Genomic DNA, 20256 nt, shown 5'->3' with positions numbered 1-20256 from the left:
GGGTGAGTTCTGGAACTTGCATTTTTAAACAGGTGTTTCTTTTTTTTTTAATTGGAGTATATTTGGTTTCAGTTCAGTTCAGTCGCTCAGTCGTGTCCGACTCTTTGCGACCCCATGAACTGCAGCACGCCGGGTCTCCCTGTCCATCACCAACTTCCGGAGTCCACCCAAACCCATGTCCAGGGTCCCTGGGAAAGAGGCCGTTCACTCCTCACAGGCATCATGGCCATGGGTCTGGGCAGCTGTTGCTGGCAGCATGGCTAAATCCCTCCAGATGGGGTTAATAGAAGGAAGAGGGATATGAGTTTCAGGACAGTGGCCATGGCTACCAGTTTCCACATAATCTGTCAGGCCCTGTCTGATCCTTGACCTCTGCTAGCTGCCCCTCCTCACAGCTGGAAGCCACAAAACCCATCCCACCTGAGTCCTCTGCCACGGCTCACCCTGGGCAGGGTTGGGGTGGGGAAGGCTCGAGGCAACATCAGCTCAAGCGTGTGTGTCAACAGCAAGAACAACAGCAAGCATTCCTGGCTGCAAATCCAGCCAAGCCTGTGCTAAATCCCTGAAACTGACTTCTGGACTTTGTCCTGGGTCTGCAAAGTGACTGGGTTAACAGACTGCACGAGTGCCCAGCTCCTGCGCGAAGTCTTCACCCGGAACGCAGCTCTGACTGGGTTAACAGGTGACTGCATGAGTGCCCAGCTCCTGCACGAAGTCTTCACCCAAAACGCAGCTCCCCCTCTCAGGTGCGGCCCTGCCTTTCACTCAGGCACAAGTCTCTCTTCAGGCTTTGACCCCGTGGCTGCCCCTTTATAATTAACAGTTCCAAGTTCTATCCCGCTCCCAGGGTCTCCCTCACGTTAGTTTTGCGCTGGCCTTCTTCACACAAAAAAACTGAAGCCACCTTGATAAACTGCCTGAAGTCACACAGCCTTATGGCTGAACCAGAGGCCAACCACACGGTTCTAACTCTGGCTGCACACTGCGAGTGTGAAGAACTCTGCCTTCTTCAGAGGCCTGGCAGGCTTTGTTTTTTGTTGTTTAATCAGGCTGCCTCCTACCAAACGGCCCTCTTCAAGACCCACACACTTGCCCAGCGTTTACATTTGCAACCCTGTTTGAGGGTCAGCCCTTCATAATAGCAGCATAGAGTCCTCTGAAGTTAATACAGAAGCTGGGCTAGAAACACAGAGTAAGAGCACTGGCCTAAAGCAGTGGAGGAAAGAAAGTGGGAAACAGGAGCCCCACCCTAGTTCAGTTCAGTCGTGTCTGACTCTTTGTGACCCCATGGACTGCTGCACGCCAGGCCTCCCTGTCCATCACCAACTCCCAGAGTTTGGTTAAACTCATGTCCATTGAGTCAATGATGCCATCCAACTATCTCATCCTCTGTCGTCCCCTTCTCCTCCTGCCTTCAATCTTTCCCAGCATCAGGGGCTTTTCCAATGAGTCAGTTCTTCACATGAGATGGCCAAAATATTGGAGTTTCAGCTTCAGCATCAGTCCTTCCAATGAATATTCAGGACTGATCTCCTTTAGGATGGACTGGTTGGATCTCCTTGCAGTCCAAGGGACCCTCAAGGGTCTTCTCCAACACCACCCTCAGGACCTCTCAGCTGAGGGCTGTGTCCCCCTCCCTCCCATGGTGCTAGGCAACCCACCCCCCCACACTGAGCCCTCTCCCCTCCCCACCCTGGCCTGGCTTCCTGCCCATCTCTCTACCAGCAGGAGGGCTGCAGGAAGGAAGCCCAGTCTCCCCCAACAAGTTCAGCAGGAGATGGGCTAAATGCTCCTGAAAAAATGGGAGCCTGGCTAGGCCCCTGGCTCCCACTGTTGACCTCTGCCGTCAGTACAGGCTGTCTTGAGATTCAGCCCACAAGCTCTGACCTGAGGCCTCCCAGTTCCTCACTGTGGGCTCCTTCTCAGACCTCTCAGCTTTGCCTTTTAGAAACCTGTTCCATCCCACAAGGCTTGTAGCTCTTGTCTCACTTCAGCTGAGGAAGGACACAACCGCGCCACCCTGAGGGAGGCTGTTTGCTCTCACACCTACAAGTCTCTAACTTGGCTTTGGCGTACCTCACTCTAGAAAAGAGCGCCTCTGGCCTTCTAAGGACATACTAGCCAACCATGCCTTGTTTCCGGCCCTCACTTCTAAGCTCTGTAAAGCTACGCTTGCCAGAATCCCTGGGGAGGAGGGCTCCTCTGCTGTGAGGCACTGCACTCTTCCTGCCCCGGACTGTTTCCCCTTGAACAGAGGACCTCACACTCATTACCAAATTGCTTTGTTACTGACGTTCAAAGGTGTCTTGGAGATGCCGGTTCTCCAGCCTTCCTCCCAGGCCCCTCTGCTCTCTCAGGGGCCATGTTCCCCACCGAGCTCCTTCACACTCAGGGGTTCACTGCACTGCTCCCTGCATTCCAGCAGGGCTGGGATGAAAGAAGTTTGAAGAAAGCTAAGTTCACCCAGTTCTCAGGCATGTTTGGGCCCATCCAGGAGTCCAGTAGACAGACTCGCCAGGTCTATTTATAAGGGAACAAGGGGGGGTCTCCTGCAAAGAATCCAGAAATTGTTTCATTCCCACATCACAATCGACCAACAGATCTACCTCAACACACAGTCGTGAGCATTCTTGTGGGCACTGGGGGAGGGGGGAGCGGTCAGAGGGAACCAAACTAAACAGATAAAATTTTGGTCTCTGTGGAAATACACATAAACAAGATCAACAAGTAAGCTATGATGTGAGAAACACTGAGGAGAAAAATTAAGCAGGTGTGGAGGAAAATGTGTGTGTGTGTGTGTGTGTGTGTGTGTGTGTACAGGTGCTGACATCTGAGATGGTGTAATCACTGAGACTGTGAGCAAAGACTGAAGAGGGGGTGGGTGGCCACGTGCAGGGAGAATATTCCAGGCTGAGGGAACAGCAAGTGCAAGGGGCCTGAGAGGACAGCAGATCCTTTGCCTGAGGACTGGAGGAGCAGCGGGAATAAGGACAAGCAGCCCAGAGTCAAGGTCAGAGCATCACCGGGGTTTGTGGGGGGTGGTGGTTATGTTAAGGCTGAGACCACAGGGCTTTGGGAGGACTTGGGTTTTCCTCTGAGGTGGGAAGACGAGGTTTCAGCAGAGCACTGCCTGGTGGATGGTTTACTCAGGCTACTGTGTTAAGACTGGACTGAAGGGTAGAAACAGGAGGATCAGTAGGGAGGCTGTGGCAATAACCCAGGCAAGAGATAGTGGTGGCTGGGTCTGAGCTGGGGACACTGGAGGTGATGAGAAGTGGTTAGAATCTTCCTGGGAGTTGAGGCTCGTGCCATCAGAACTATAATGCTTGGGCCCACAGGCTGGATGATCCAGTCTCTGGGTACCGATCCTTGTCTACTTGGATCGTGTCTTCAGATTGCCCAGTCTGGGTGGACTAGAGGTTTTGCTTTCCCCTTGAAACAAACTGATATTCTCCGAGTCAGTCATTATGGAAAGATGCTAATATGGGGTAGGATTGGAGGCAGGTTTGCACGGGGGCTCGGGTCCATGGGGCTTGCCTCTGCAGGTGTGGAGGTGCTCAGGACATTCCTGGTGATGGTGGGGTGGTGGTGGTGGGGCTGAGTTAGCCCTGCTGTAGCCGGGGCCTGGCCTGCCGTGGGTTTTGTTGGTTTCCATCTTTACTGCTTGTGGAACATGCACTCTTCCAATGCAGACGTTGATGCCGTGGCCAGTGGGCCTTGGCCCAGGTGGGTCAGAGCTGGAGCCACGACCCTTGGGTGGGCATCGGGACCCAGGCATGGCTCTGAGTCTGGGTGGTCGCTGATGGGCAGGAACGAGGAGGGGAGAGCCGTGGAAACCCCGGGGCCGCAGAGGTCTGGTTCAAGAAGTGAGTTCATATGAGTGAGCAAGCTCAAGCGTTCCTGGGCTGTGTCTGAGAGGAGCTGGGGTTCCCCAGGAGGCGGGGAGACGCAGGCCAAGCAGGCCGTCCTGGTGACTCACTGTCACGCTCCTTTTCACTCCAGACTCCTGTTGCCTGGGAAGCGTGCCTTCTAGTCAGCTGACTCCTGTGTCTCCCCAGGCCAGCCTGCTCTCCGGTGCCCACAGCTCTGGGCACCCTGGCTTCTGGCATCCGAGCTCTCAGACCCGGCGTGTCCTCTCTTGCTGCCCTGTCTCCCTCCCACTCTCAGTCTCTGGGGCGATGACCCCCTACCCCCCAGCCAGCCGCCCTGCCAGAGCCTGCAGGGCAGCCCAGTTCCCGCCACACCCAATTAATCATCGACTCCAAGTGTCACCTCCTAAACACCACTCAACCCCTGTGCCTTTCTTTCCGCCCTCGCAGCAGTCCTGGCCACAGTTCTGGGGGGGCCCTGACAGGTCACTCTCCGGGTCATGTCCTCCTCACCCCAGGGTCCCCAGAGGGCCTCTGGAGTCGGGTCTCTGTCCTGCTCTCCCTGGGTCTGTGGCTGCCCCTCACCCTGGGGACTGCAGGGCACACAAGGCCTGGCCACCTGTCCAGCCTCTCTGAGCACTGCGGGGGTGGGGAGGGTGGAGTCTGTGCCCAGCATCGTCTTCTCTTTGGGCTATGCCCAGCGTAGGAGGAATTTCTGCCTCCCTATAACCTTGTAGCTCAATAGGTGAAGAACCCACCTGCAGTGCAGGACACCCGGGTTCGATTCCTGGGTTGAGAAGATCCCGAGGAGGGCATGGCGACCCACTCCAGTACTCTTGCCTGAAGAATCCCATGGACAGAGGAGCCTGGTGGCTACAGTCCATGGGGTTGCAAAGAGTTGGACACGACTGAGCGACTACACTTTCACTTTTAAGGGAACTGTAAGGAAAGAAGAAGCAGCCCTCATCCCTCCCACCGCCACCCTGCCGACCCTGTTCTCCTGGGGCTGGAAGGGGCTCTTTGTGACCCAGGAGGAAGAATCTGGCACCCTCAGCTGGGTGTCTCCCTGTATGTCCTGCAGAAACATGCATTCAGTGCGTTTGCCAGTGTTTATTGACTAGGTTCAGAGAAGGTAATGGCACCCCACTCCAGTACTCTTGCCTGGAAAATCCCAGGGACGGGGGAGCCTGGTGGGCTTCTGTCTATGGGGTCGCACAGAGACGGACATGACTGAAGCGACTTAGCAGCAGCAGCAAGAAGAGTTTAGGGTGGAGATTAGGAATGAGACGCTCTCTGCTTTGGGAAATACTGGCAGAGCAGGTTTTCAGGTAGATATTTTCAGAAGGTTGTATGAACCCTAAAACTTGCATCTTCTCATAGCTAGAGAAGCACTAAAATCATTCTTAGAGACATCTGCTCCTCGTGACAGCAAGCTTCTGCCAAAATGAGTGCTTGATCGAATGTATAGTCCTTTCACCAAAATCGCATCTATACTGACCCACCACTGCCTCTTTGGAGCAGTTCCTCTGCATATCTGAGATGCCATCTCTCAGGCTGTAGTCCTCATTTTGCCCCGAATAAAATTTAACTCACAAATCTCACACGGTGCATAATTTTTTCAGTCAACAAATTCTAGCCCCATAATCCACTAGCCTCTGTTTTCATAGTTGTAAAATGGGAATAATAGTACCTGTCTCCATAGGTGAAGGATAAAATGAGATGATACAAGTCAAAACATCCTGCATAGTTCTGAGTTTCCCCAGGTGGCTCAGAATCTGCCTGCTAATGTAGGAGACACAGGAGATGCAGGTTTGACCCCTGGGTTGGGAAGATCCCCCCGGTGTAGGAAATGGCAAACCACTCCCGTATTCTAGCCTGGAAATTTCTATGGGCAGAGGAACCTGATGGGCTGCAGTCCATGGGGTTGCAGAGAGTCATACGCAACTGAACATGTGTGCACACACAGAGTTACTGGGCACATGATACACATCCAGTCAACATTTGTAGAATTGTCCCTGCTTCTAGAAGCTTTAATTTTGTCTGGGGCTGTTGTGCAGACTTTGCAGAGGGGTGACACTGGGACTAGATTCAGAGAAGTGAAGAGTGAAAGTCGCTCAGTTGCATCTGACTCTTTGTGACCCCATGGACTTTACAGTCCGTGGAATTCTCCAGGCCAGAATACTGGAGTGGGTAGCCGTTCCCTTCTCCAGGGGATCTTCCCAACCCAGGGATCGAACCCAGGTCTCCTGCATTGCAGGTGGATTCTTTACCAGCTGAGCTATCAAGAGGGAGGCTGTAAAATGCATTTCTGGACAGAGGTCTTGGAGCTTGGGGTTGTGACCTGGGGTTGCCATGGCAAGGCAGCTTCTTGAGGAGCTGGAGGAACCAGGAGATCTGTGGGCATGTGTCCCCTGCCCGCCCCAGAGCTGCTAAGCTGGGCCCAGGCCCAAAGGGCTCTGTTTTGTCCTAGGCAGTGGGAGCTTGCTGCAGAAGGACAGGCCCAGACAGGCCCTGGGTGCTGGGGCTTGCACCCTGCTGTTTCCTGGGAGCAGCTCACAGCCCTGCCAGCCCCTCCTCGTCCTCCTCTCTGCAGCGAGGCCTAGGGACTCTCAGCCCAGGTTTCTAGAGTGACTGTCAGCTGGGAGTCAAGATGCTTCTTTCTTGGGGCTTTGGTTTAAGTGCAGCCCCTGAAGCAGAGAATTCCTGCTTCAAGTGGCAGATCTAGAGGTCGAGCAGCCTCCAGAAAAATCCTAGTCCTTGGAGTCCATCCTAAAAGAAATCAGTCCTGAATATTCATTGGAAGGACTGATGCTGAAGCTGAAACTCCAATACTTTGGCCACCTGATGCGAAGAACTGACTCACTGGAAAATACCCTGGTGCTGGGAAAGATTGAGGGCAGGAGAAGGGGGCGACAGAAGATGAGATGTTTGGATGGCACCACTGACTCGATGGACATGACTTTGAATGAACTCCGGGAGTTGGTGATGGACAGGGAGGCCTGGCGTGCTGCAGTCCATGGGGTTGCAAAGAGTCGGACATGACTGAGCAAGTGAACTGAACTGAACTGAGTTTATAATCTTGGGCCTGTGGTCTGACATCTTTAAGCCTAGCTCCTTCCTCCTTGAAATGAGGATAACAATTCCAAGCCCCAGGGCTGCCATCAGGATTGAGTAAGGGAAGTTGTGCTTTCTTATTTTGTGCGTTGAAGACTTTTGTGCTTGGCATTAATTATGCCAGATGCTGTGGGGAAGGTTACAGAAAGGACCTGGAGACTCACTCGGATCCAATCAATCACAGGGTCCTAGAGAATCCACTGCTTCTCAAACTTTCCTGTTCGAGTCACCCAGGGATCTATAAAAGGCAGATTTTGATCCAGTGGGCCTGGGGTGGCAGCTGCGAACCTGCCTTTCTAACAAGCTCTTGGGTGATCCCACACCATCCTCCAGGGCCAGGACAAGGCACATACCTTCCCCTCCGCAGGGCCCTGGCCGCTCTCCTGATGTTCCTGGCACCTCCAGCCTTTACCAGCTCCTTGCAGTCTGCTCACTCTGGTCGGATGAATCTTCCTGAAATAGAAGAGAAAATTTCTGATGTACAGCCAAGAACCATCCCAGGAGCTGCTGCTTTCGTGGGAGAGGGGAGGGAGGGCATAGTCGGCTCAAGAAAGGATGGCTTTTAAGTCAGCAAAATGTCCTAGAGGCTGCTTGGCATGTGGGTGGTAAGTCACCCAGGGCTTATTTCAAAGAGGACTGTGAGGGGGATGAGGCTTGGCAAGAAAGGAGGCTGCTCCAGAACACCACCTCCCTTGGGTGGGGGATGCTTGCTGTCAGGCTCCTCCCTGGACTCAGTTTCTCTGTTGCAAAGTGGTAGGTGCCTGGAAGCCCTGGCTGATGGCAGTGAGAAGCGCCTGCTTGGAAAGGAGACCAGATGAGGGGCCCAGAGCCATTGCCTCTGCACCATCTCTGTGCAGCTCCAGTGTGTGGGGAGGAGGAGGAGGAGGGCAAAGCCGTGGCTACACAGACATACAGATAGATCAAGTCCTGCTTCGAAGAGCTGGCAGCTGTCTCCACAGTGTGCCTGGGAGATGCTCTAGAGGAAAAGGGAAAATGGGCAGAATCACTGAGGCCTGGTGAGGGGCCCCTGGCATTGAGGGGGGCGGATGCCAGTGGGTCCTCTGAAGAGCCAAAACGGACTCCGAGTTAGATCTGTTTTTTTTTTTCCCCTTACTTTAAGGTTTGCTTTTCCCTGCCCTTGTTGTTATAATCGTGCGTAATGGCCTGCCTCAGGGAACCCTGCCCCCTAAAGAGCCTTTCTTTGTTCAGCTCTCAGGGAGACAATTTGAGCCTGCCCACCTGGGAATGGTTGCTGAAAAGAAGAAATTAATATTAATACGACCCCTCCCTGATGCTGGCCAAGCCACCTGATGCTGGCCAAGCCAGGCAAAATTAATGGTCTTTTTTTTTTTTTTTTTTTTTTAACTTTACTTTACTTCCTTACCTCCTCCCTCTCTCTGTTCTGGCATCCAGACCCCAAAAGATGGTTTGTTTTGGGGATACTAATCTGCCATCTTCTCAGTCTTCTGTCTTTCCAAATAAAGTCACTATTCCCTGCCTCAGGCCTTGTCCCCCCTGGCTTGTCGTGTGGCAAGCAGAGCCATCTTGGGCTCAGTAACAACTCAGGTGGGAGGACTTCCTGGGTTTTCTGATAGTCATAGCATCAGCCAACAAGTAGCTCTGCGCTGGTTTCACATGGTTCTAATGTCAAGAAAAATAAAGTTGAGATTACTAAATTGTGCTAAACTGGAGAAATGGTGCGCTGGCAGGATGTGGAGCTATGGGGTTTTGGCCACCAGGGGTTGCGTTAGGGGAGCCCTAAAGTCAGATACTAAGAGCAGATGGGGAGGAGTGTCATTTTCAAGTTGATGAATGAGAAAATGCAAACAGTAATTTCTGCACATAAACCACCTTCAAGAAGACATTGGGCCCCCTGTGAGCTTTATCCACATTTGCATAAAGTATTGCATAAAAGAGATGATTGATGTGAGCCTTGCTGGTCTGTTAGCTAAACACAGATGTGTGTTTGCAGCTGTGGTTACCCTTGTTGGACTGTCAGGAGGAAACTGTATATTGTGCATTAACAAGCAACTGATTAAATAGAGGAAGCTGGCTGTCCGTTCGTGGTGGCTCTGATTCCACTTTGAGAGCATAGACCTGAGAGAAGGAAATGTTTTAAAACTTGAGAGGGCCCGAAATTTAAAAAAACAAAAACAAAAAACAACTCTCATAATATTCTTCTTTCATTTGTTTATTAATCTACTTTCAGAAAGTGAGGCAACTTATAATTAAAAACACCTATGTAAACTGGGCAGCTTTAAATATGTCAGAAACAGCAGCAACTAGAGAGGAAGTAGAGAGAAAGTTCTGCCCAGAACCTAAGGCAAATAGCATTAGGCACTAAATGTAGATCTGATGCTCTCTTGTCTTGCTTTCTTCACTTTCCTATATAAGAGACTCTGAAGAAGTTGCATTTCCCATGACTCTCATCAAATGAGTTATGAAACTGTTACAGTGAAGAGCCGATGTTGACTCCATGTTGGACCTGTTTATTTGACTTTAAATTTTACTTTTCATTGCTTTTGTTGTTATAATCATACATAGTGGCCTGTCTCAGAGAACCCTGCCTCTCTGCCTGACTGTTAAACTAATGTGCTTTTGTTCAGCTCACAGGGAGATAATCTGACCCTGCCCACCCGTGAATGGTGACAAGAAAGAAGAAACTAACACATCCCTCCCTGGAGGCTGGTCATTCCAGGAGATGTTTTGCAAGACTGATTGCCCTTTTTACTTTACTTCATCACCATCTCTCCCTCTCTATTCTGCCTTTTTTACTTAACTTCCTCATCATTTCTCTTTCTGGTTCTATAAAAGAACCTGGCATCCAGACCCGAAGAAGATGGTTATTTTGAGACATTAGTCTGCCATCTTCTCGGTCAGCTGGCTTTCTGAATAAAGTCATATTCCTTGCCTCAGCACATTGTCTCCTATTTTACTGGCCTGTTGTGCAGCGAGAAGAGCAAGCTTGGACTTGTTAACAAAATATTTCCCCAGGAACTCAAAGCTGAAGCCTGGGTCAGCTTTCAGCAGCTTTCAGAGCCCAGAGAACACTCAGGATCATGTTTTTGGCCCTATGGCCCCTGCTCTGCTGCCCTCTGCTCACTTTGGAAGGTTACTGCTCACTCCCCATGTTTGTCCTGGACCCCGGGCCTTGACATAGTGTATGTCTGGGCCTCAGTTCACAGGGTTGGTGTCCAGTGGAGAGGCAGCCTTGCTAAGTATGGTGAGGCTAGGTCCTGAGGACTGGCTCTTAGCTTGTATGCCCACCTGGCCAGATTTCCCTCTAAACACCCTTCTGAATTGGGGGTGTGGGACCAGCAGGGTCAGGAGAAGTCAAGAGTGGGAGAAACAGGAGGTGGAGAGAAGACAGGGCCAGGAAGTGACCTGGTGAGAGTTGATCCTCACACTCATGCAGCACTGGGTCTCCAATTACTCCAAGTAGCTGGTTCACAGGACTGAACACAAGGAATAAATCACGAGTGGGGCTTGGCATGGGGTCACGGCTTGGGTTAAAGGGGCAGGTCCACCCTATTGGCTCCTTTGCCATCTGGTCTTGGTCTCTCCCCACTCCTGCTTTCTGAGCTCCGGTTATATGGTAGATCTTTCAGTTCTGGGAAAGGGCTTCATGCGTTCCCATATCTGGGCTTTCCCAAGACAAGTCTTCCCTCCCATGAATATAAACCCACAACCCTCACTGGGTTGCTGCCCACTTCTTCTGCAGGGGCAGACTCTCCATGGCACCCTGCAGTTCCCCTTTGCACTATTCACTGCACTTGTAATTGCATGGATGGAGTGGACACTTCCTATATTTGTGCCCCAGCAGTCTATTCGTGTGTATGGCTACAGTACCCTTGTTTAATTTGGGGAGTACCACCTCTCCTTCACTCTGGACCTATGTGTTCTGGGAAAAATTGACCCTGGGCACCGAGAGTGGAACATGTGACCTAGACTAGACCAATCGGTATAGTCCATCCCTGTGGGCTTCAGTGATTGGTTTAGAAATGGGTAAGGACACTCAACTTCTGGATATTTGGATTTGCAGGAAGCACTGATTCACTTCCACTAACCTGAATCAATGATGAAATGAACCTGAGTGTTCCTGGACAACATGAGTGAGAACTGAACCGAGAGGGAAAAGAGCCAAGAGATATCTCCTAGTGACACTGCTGAAGCTCTGAATTGAGCTGTATCTAAAGTCAACTCTATGTTTTCGTATTTCAGTTGTTCAGTTGCTAAGTCATGTCCGACTCTCTGCGACCCCATGTCCTCCACTATCTCCCTGAGTTTTCTCAAACTCATGTCCATTGAGTCAGTGATGCCATCCAACCTTCTCATCCTCTGTTACCCCCTTCTTTCCTGCCCTCAACCTTCCCCAGCATCAGGGTCTTTTCCAATGAGTTGGCTCTTCACATCAGGTGACCAAAATATTGGAGCTTCAGCTTCAGCATCAGTCCTTCCAATGAATATTCAGGACTGATCTCCTTTAGGATGGACTGGTTGGATCTCCTTGCAGTCCAAGGGACTCTCAAGAGTCTTCTCCAGCACCATAGTTTGAAAGTGTTAATTCTTTGGCTCTCAGCCTTCTTTATGGTTCAACTCTCACATCCATACATGACTACTGGAAAAACCATAACTTTGACTACACAGATCTTTTAAAACAGAGACTCTTTGTGTTGGATATTCTGTCAGTTGCAATTGACACCATCTAAATAACAGCCTTGGTCTAAGCTGTCTTCCTTTTGCAGTGAGCACAGGTATTATATCTGTGTCCTGGGGCCTGGCTTAGTGCCTGGTGCATAGGAATGGTCAACAAATGAATCAACCAGTGAAGAGATGGGTCTCAAGAGCTCCCCTAATCTCACTCTTTCTTCCTTTCAGACCTAGAAATGAGGCAACAGTTGTAGTTCTTTCTGGGTGATGAACTTGTTACAGAGTCCCACAGGAACCAATTTTCTTTAGAGCTGAGAACTTCAACTACAAGAAAGTAGCCACAAGTCCTGACTAAAGGGTTGTTGGGAAAGACCTGCTGCTCAGATTTTCAGAGTGTCTACAGTTTTACTATTAGCAGGATTTCTTTGGCTTACAGTTCTGAGACCTCTTAGGAGTTCTTTGTAAATATATATCTATATCTGCTTATATGAGTATAAAGTATCTGAAAAGATACACAAGAAGCTAAAAAAAAAAAGTTACCTGCAGAGAGTTGAGATGAGAATTGGCACAATGGAAGGCAGGTGGGTCTAGGAATGGTAATTTTTATATTGTTTTAATTTGGGGCCATTTGAATGTGTTACCTTTAAAAAAATTAAGTTAGAGAATATCCACTTGAGTGCAGAACCACTAGAAGCCATTGTCAGCACTTAACAGCTGGGGAGGGGGGCATTTATTTATCAGCTCCTTTTGCAACTGGGGGAGCTGGTTTCCCTGGGGGAGTCGCTGATAGATTAGGCAGGAGTGGTTTGCCCTGGTTGAGGAAGGGGAGATAGAGGGACAAAGCATTCAGGGGACCCTGTGGTTGTGTCACACATCTGACAAGGTGAGGGGGAGGAGAATTAGGCAGGTCAAGGGAGGGGTAAGACATTAAAGACCCTCTTTCCCAGGGGCCCACCTGTCCCTGGATGGACTTGATGGTTTCCAAGACTCCTCTTGGTGGCTCAGATGGTAAAGAATCCGCCTGCACTGCGGGAGACCTGGGTTTGATCCCCGGGTTGGGAAGATCCCCTGGAGAAGGGCATGGCAACCCACTCCAGTATTCTTGCATGGAGAATCCCCATGGACAGAGGAGCCTGGCGGGCTACAGTCCATAGTGTCGCAAAAGAGTCAGACACGACTGAGCAATTAAGCCCAGAGCACACAAGACTCCTCTTATTTAAAAAAAGTTCCTGACACCCCTCATCTGTGTATACGCAGGCACAACCCTTCAACTTTCCAAGCCTGTTTGACTCATCTATAAAACAAAAGGAAGACAGGTGGCCCAGTGGGAATGTTCACAAGGGCTCAGCTTTAGATTTTGATACTACAGCAAATGAGACAGTCAATTCAGGGACCGAGTTAGAGTGACAGAACCGAAAGCTGCCTGTCACATCACATAAAACGGGCAGCTCCTGGCATCCAGCCCTTATGGTAAGAACAGCAGCAGCTGCTCACGGAGGGGCGAAGAGAGTGGAGTAACGATGGGGAGTATCGATGCTACTCAAGCCCTATAAACCCTACTGCCTATAATGAACTGTAAAAGAAAATAATACAGATATACAGTTTATATACTACCTATACATCATTTTTCTTTAATTTTTATTGGAGCATAGTTTATACTCCAATAAACTATAACACCTGTCTTCCTGCCCTTCAGCAGAGCCTGTTCCTGAGGGACACCCCTCCTCCAGCCCCACAGACCAGCCTGGGTGCTCCACCATCACCCTATACCAGGTCAGAGTTCTTCCAGTCATCACCAAATGCTGCCCATCGCCCACCCCCCTCCCCAACTTGCTGCCCCCTGACCACTGATGACCACAGCCACTGCTACCACTGTGCTCCATATATAGTTATATATATATATATAACTAAACTAATTGGGAGTTTACAATGTTATGTTAATTTTAACTGTACAGCAAAATGAACCAGCCATACATATACATGTGTCCCCTCCCTTTTGGATCTCCTTCCCCTTCGGGAGTTCCCTGTGCTACACAGTCTGTTCTCATTAGTTGCCTATTTCCTACATAGCATCAGTGCTGTATATGTGTCAATCCCAGTCTCCCAATTCCTCCCATCCGCTCCCTTCCTCCTTGGTATCTATATATTTGTTCTCTACGTCTGTGTCTTTTTCTGCTTTGCAAATATATGTCATTAAGTTCTGTGATGATTACATGGCTTGGGCTTTTGTGATCAGTAATTTGTTCTATGTAATAATTAAAACAATATCAGTATTTCTGTGGCTTTCCTTTGAGGCTTCATTTTCTCCCTGGGAGTCACAGTGTATGGAGGGGGACCACGCTCATCCTCCTGGAGGCCCCCTGGGTGATGGGCTCATGGTTGCCCAGGCAGCCAACAGGGAACTGGAACAGCAGCTGAAGGGCTGACTCAGCTGTCTTCTGGCATCCTGAGCACAGGGCTCTGCCCTCCGTCTCTGCTCCAGGCCTAAATGAGTATAGGCTTTGAAGTTAACCAAATTTGGGTCGAAATCTCAATTTAACATTCAGCTGAAGTGGGTAATTTTCTGGAGAAAAATAATTATTAAATTTAATGCAAAAAGTAATAAAAATGTGTATTAACCACTATTTTAGCCTATTCTGTATACTTTCCTGTATATTTGAAATATTTCATCATTAAATATATTTTAAAATGCTAATAATGATAAACAAATACACAGTCTTCATCGCATTCCTTTAGGGAAGATACTAGTCACTCTCATCCATAGTTCACACCACTACATAAATTGATGCAATCTTGTGAAAGGGTAATTTGAGAGTATCATCAAAATTTAAAATGTGCTAATTTGATCAAGCAATCGTTGTTTTTTTTTTTTTTCTTAAAGCCACCACCATTTAATCTCACAATTTTATGGACCATGAATTCAGACAGGGCTTGCCTAGGCAAATTATTTGTTCCACATCAACTGTGGTCATTAGCTAGTATTTAGATGGCAGAGGGGCTTATTAGGATGGTTTAAGATAACTTTCAGAGAAGGCAATGGCCCCCCACTCTGGTACTCTTGCCTGGAAAATCCATGGACGGAGGAGCCTGGTAGGCTGCAGTCCATGGGGTTGCTAAGAGTTGAACACGACTGAGCGACTTCACTTTCACTTTTCAGTTTCATGCACTGGAGAAGGAAATGGCAACCCACTCCAGTGTTCTTGCCTGGAGAATCCCAGGGATGGGGGAGCCTGTTGGGCTGCCGACTGAAGTGACTTAGCAGCAGCAGCAGCATCAGCAAGATAACTTTACGGAGTAGGAAAGGCTTGGCTCCACCGGCGTCATCAACCAGAAGGTCTATACAGGGTCTCTTCGGCATATGGATAGATCTTAGATTAGCTGGACTTTTATTTGATGGACTGTTTTCATGACCTGGCTGCTCAAACTACAGTCCATAGACCAGCACTACAGGTATCACCCGAAAGCTCCTTAGAGATGCAGAATCTGACTAGAATTTCCATTTTTAATAATCTGTAGGAAATATTACATACTAATAAGTGTACAGATATCTCTACAAAGGTATTGCCTGAAGCACTGTCTTTAACAGAAAAATTATGAAACAGAAATCTCCATAAACAGAAAAATAGTTAAATCTTAGAACATCCATAACCATGGAATATCACAGAGCCATTATAAAGGAGATAAATCTATGCATACTGGTCTGGAAAGATATCTATGATATACTCTTTGGTTAAGCTCCCTCCTCTCAAAGACTCAAACAAATAGCAGGGTAATTATTACATCTATGTATCAGTACTCCATTTTTGTTAAGAAAAAAAGTCAGGAAATATCTCTAGCATCCATCCATCCAAAAGTTCAGAAGGATGGACATCAAATGAACAATATTTACCTTTGGGGGTAGTGGAGAGATTTTTGCGTTTTTATATGTTGTATGTTGATGCACAAAAAAAGTGAGTGTATAAAATAATTGTTTATTTTGTTTTGCTTTCTGTATATTTAAATGAAAAAAAAAAAAAAACCTTAAAATAAAACTAAATCACTGTATTCTGGGAACATCTGTGCTGAACAATCAGGCTTAAAGGTCATGAAGATAAGGTTTCCTGGTCTCAGAAGTCCCGTCAGCACAAACTGGCTCACCCTTGCAATTTCCTCCATCGCCTCTGCCAAGTCCGTCACCTTGCTTTCCCATCTTTTGTTGTGAGGAGTCACTTCATTGCTCCTCTTTAACTTTAGGTCCAATTATATTCCTTGAAGTGCTCAAGGAGTTGAATTTTGAAGTGAATCAGTTAAAGTGTTCCACTTTCCAGGTGGGTTCACAAGCTCAGATGACAAGTGCTTCCGGGTATGAAGGGCTGTGAAACTTCCTGGGTGAGACTGCTCTGCTGCTTGGTGCCTGGCCTTTTCTCCTAAGAACAAGGCAGGTGGTTTAGACTAGGGAGGGTTTCTATTCTCAGCCAGAGAAAAAACATTTAGCTCCACCACTACAAGGTATCTTTAAACACAGAAGGCGGATTTTGATCAAAAACTGAAATGCCTGATATTTAGGAATGTTCTTCTGGGTGCTTTTCCAGAGACCAAAGTCCAAGAAAAAAAATGAGATCCAGTCCTCAGTGCAGGTCTGCCCCCTATGGGCTAGATTCTCAATTTATTAGGGTCACTAAGTCAGCCTTAAGAATTTGCCACAGCTTGTTGTGATCCACACAGTCAAAGGCTTTAGTCAATGAAGCAGATGCTTGTCTGGAATTCTCTTGCTTTTTCTATGATCCAACCGATGTTGGCAATTTGATCTCCAGTTCCTCTGCCTTTTCTAAATTCAGCTTGTACTGGTTCAATTTTTGGTTTCTCAAAATTGGGAAAGGAGTTCGTCAAGGTTGTATATTGTCTCCCTGTTTATTTAACTAATATACAGAGTACATCATATGAAATGTCGGGCTGGAATCAAAATTTACAAGAGAAATATCAATAACCTCAGACCTGCAGATGATACCACAGTAATGGCAGAAAGTGAAGAGGAACTAAAGAGATTCTTGATGAAAGTGAAAGAGGAGAGTGAAAAGCTGGCTTAAAACTCAACATTCAAAAAACAAATATCATGACACCCGGTCCTATCACTTCATGGCAAATAGATGGGGAAACAATGGGAATAGTGACAGACTTTATCTTCTCTCCAAAATCACTGTGGATGGTGACTGCAGCCATGAAATTAAGATGCTTGTTCTTTGGCAGAAAAACTATGACAAACCTAGACAGCATATTAAAAAGCAGAGACATCACTTTGCAGGCAAAGGTGTATATAGTTAAAGTTATGGTTTTTCCAGTAGTCATGTACAGATGTGAGAGTTGGATCATAAAGAAGGCGGAATGCTAAAGAATTGACACTTTCAAACTATGGTGCTGGAGAAGACTCTTGAGAGTCCCTTGGACAGCAAGGATATCAAACCAGTCAATCCTAAAGGAAGTCAATCCTGAATATTCACTGGAAGGACTGATGCTAAAGCTGAAGGTGCAATACTTTGGCCACCTGATGCAAAGAGCTGACTCACTGTAAGAGACCCTGATGCTGGGAAAGATTGAGGGCAGGAGGAGAAGGGGACGACAGAGGATGAGATGCCTGGATGGCATTACTGACTCAATGTACATGAATTTGAGCAAACTCAAGAGATGGTGATGAACAGGGAAGCCTGGCGTGCTGCAGTCCACAGGGTCACAAAGAGTTGGACACAACTGAGTGACTGAACAACAAAGTGATGTTTAGTTTCTAAGTCGTGTCTGACTCCTTTGAGACCCCATGGACTGTAGCCCACCAGGTTCCTCTGTCCATGTGATTTCACAGGCAAGAATACTGGAGTGGGTTGCTATTTACTTTTCCAGGGGACCTTCCCCACCCAGGGATGGAACCTGTGTCCCTAGAATTGGCAGGTGGATTCTTTACTATCGAGCCACTGGGGAATCCCTACTCAGAAGATGGGTCTTTTAAAATCCCCCAAGTTCCTGGAATAAAAATTGCCCCTTTCTTGTCCACTGTAATGAGCTGTAGCCATGTGAAGGTTTCTTTAGGACTTCCTTCCTTTGCTGGTCCAGGTCTTGGGGATGGCTGGTGCTGGGCTCAGATTGTGGGTTGATGACTGGACAGCTGACCCGAAGTTGCAGCAGGAATTTTAGACTATGAAAGGGGAAGTTTAACCGAGTGTTTTCCTTTCTCCCTCCTGGGGAGCAGGGCGTGTTTCTAGCACAAGTACCAACACATGGGTTAGCAGTTTCCATTTTCATCACGTTAGAATCAATGAGGAGCAAACGGGGGGATGTCCAGCGGTGGGGAAATTTCACGCGGTGGGGAAATCATCGCCTTGCACCACCTCTGCCTGTAGATGTCCACACTTGGATGTCTGGTATTGGCCAGAAGGCAATGGCACCCCATGCCGGTACTCTTGCCTGGAAAATCCCATGGACGGAAGAGCCTGGTGGGCTGCAGTCCATGGGGTTGCTAAGAGTCAGACACGACTAAGCGACTTCACTTTCACTTTTCAGTTTCATGCATTGGAGAAGGAAATGGCAACCCACTCCAGTGTTCTTGCCTGGAGAATCCCAGGGTCGGTGGAGCCTGGTGGGCTGCCGTCTATGGGGTCGCACAGAGTTGGACACGACTGAAGCGACTTAGCAGCAGTAGCAGCAGAGTCCAAGACACATAACGTAAAAGACCCATTATCACGATTCCTTAGGAAGTGACCCATGTGCTACCAACTCGACTCCTGACTGAAAACTGGCACCTCTCTTACCACAAAACTGGCATGGTGCAGGAGGGCACTTTAGGTGAAAAGCGCCTGTGCTTTGATGCTCCCTTTACATGGGTTGCTTCGGGTCTCCTGCTATAAGGCAAGCTTGCGGGTACTAAGACATGTTTAAGGCAAAATGGAGAATGCTGGAGGGGGAGTTATCTTTAAGGTATGCATTCACATTTACTAAGCACTTACTAAGTGCCAGGCACCACATTAAATGTTTTACGTGGATCATCTTATTCACCTCCTCCCAGCAATTCTGCGATGTCAGCATTCGTATCATCCTGCACAAGCTGGGGAGAAGGGACTCGGGGTGGATAAGTGACCTGCAGATGACCACATTCCCTGTGAGCTCAGAGCCAGGATTCCAAGCCAGGCCGTCTGCCTCCAGGTCTGCGCTCCTCACCTCACCCACTCCAGCCACTCGTTTATGGCACTAAAGGCTGATGAACAGGGCCAAGGCAAGGAGGGGCACGGAGCCCCTTCGCTGAGGACACGGTGCTGAGCCACAGGCACACCTGCATCATCTACGCCTTTACAGGTGGGCCATACACATTTTTCCCGTCTCATTTCTTGGGTTTATTATTGCACCGTGGATCTTTCAGAATAAAAGTGCTGGCGATTAAATGTGTAAATGTCTGCCATAGAAGCTGAGTGGAAAGAAGCCCAAGTGGTCTTCAGGGCGTAGCCCGCTGTGGGATGAAACCAAGAGAAGGGACTGGGAAGGTTCCAGATGCTGAGGCTGAAGACACTTATAAGAGGATATGCCTCCATCCGCTGGGAAAAGTCTTGTTCAAACCTCTACCCCTTAGAAAAATGTAAAAATAACACACGGTATTCTTTGAGAGCAAATCTTTCATAAATTCCCCTACACATGTCAATTTAAAAATAAAAATCTTGAATGTGTATATGAATCTTTTAAAGAAAATTTGTAACGTATATTTAAAAAAATTATTTTAATTGGACATAATTACTTTACAATATTGTGATGGTTCTTGCCATACATCGACACGAACTGACCACAGGTATACATGTGCTTCCCCCTCCCACCTTCCCTCCCACCCCATCCCTCTGGGTTGTCCCGGAGCACTGGCTTTGGGTGCCCTGCTTCATGCGTAGAACTTGCCCTGGTCATCTATATTACATCGGTAATGAATATGTTTCAATGCTATTCTCTCAAATCATCCCACCCTCGCCTTCTCCCACTGAGTCCAAAAGTCTGGTTTTTTTTTGCTGCCCTGCATGTAGGATCATCAGTACTGTCTTTCTAGACTCCATAATATGTGTTAATATACAGTATTTGTCTTTCTCTTTCTGACTTTCTTCACTCCGTATAATAGGCTCCAGGTTCATCCACCTCATTAGAACTGACTCAAATGTGTTCCTTTTTAGAGCTGAGTAATATTTCATTGTGTGTATGTACATCAACTTCCTTTTCCATTCATCTGCCAATGGACATGTCGGTTGTGTCCATGTCCTAGCTATTGTAAACAGTGCTGAGATGAACACTGGGGTGCATGTGTCTCCTTCAATTCTGGTTTCCTCAGGGTGTATGCCCAGCAGTGGGATTGCTGGATTGTATGGCAGTTCTATTTATTCCCAGTTTTTTAAGAATCTCCACACTGTTCTCCATAGTGGCTGTTGTATGTATGAATCCTGAAAGTATATCAAGTTTCTCTATTGACTTAAAATTGTCTTTCATGCATATTCTAGAGTCCTATTTTCTGCCTAATATTATTAGTGAGGGCTGCTGTTCGCAAAGGAAGATGGTGCCAGTGACTCACTTTCTGGGGGGCTACATCTCTGAGATGCTTCTTCTAGTGGCGAAGGATGTGCACGGTCCAAAT

The sequence above is a fragment of the Bos indicus x Bos taurus genome, chromosome 14, assembly GCF_003369695.1.
Source record: "Bos indicus x Bos taurus breed Angus x Brahman F1 hybrid chromosome 14, Bos_hybrid_MaternalHap_v2.0, whole genome shotgun sequence".
Lineage (NCBI taxonomy): Eukaryota > Metazoa > Chordata > Mammalia > Artiodactyla > Bovidae > Bos > Bos indicus x Bos taurus.
This window is presented reverse-complemented; position numbering follows the sequence as displayed.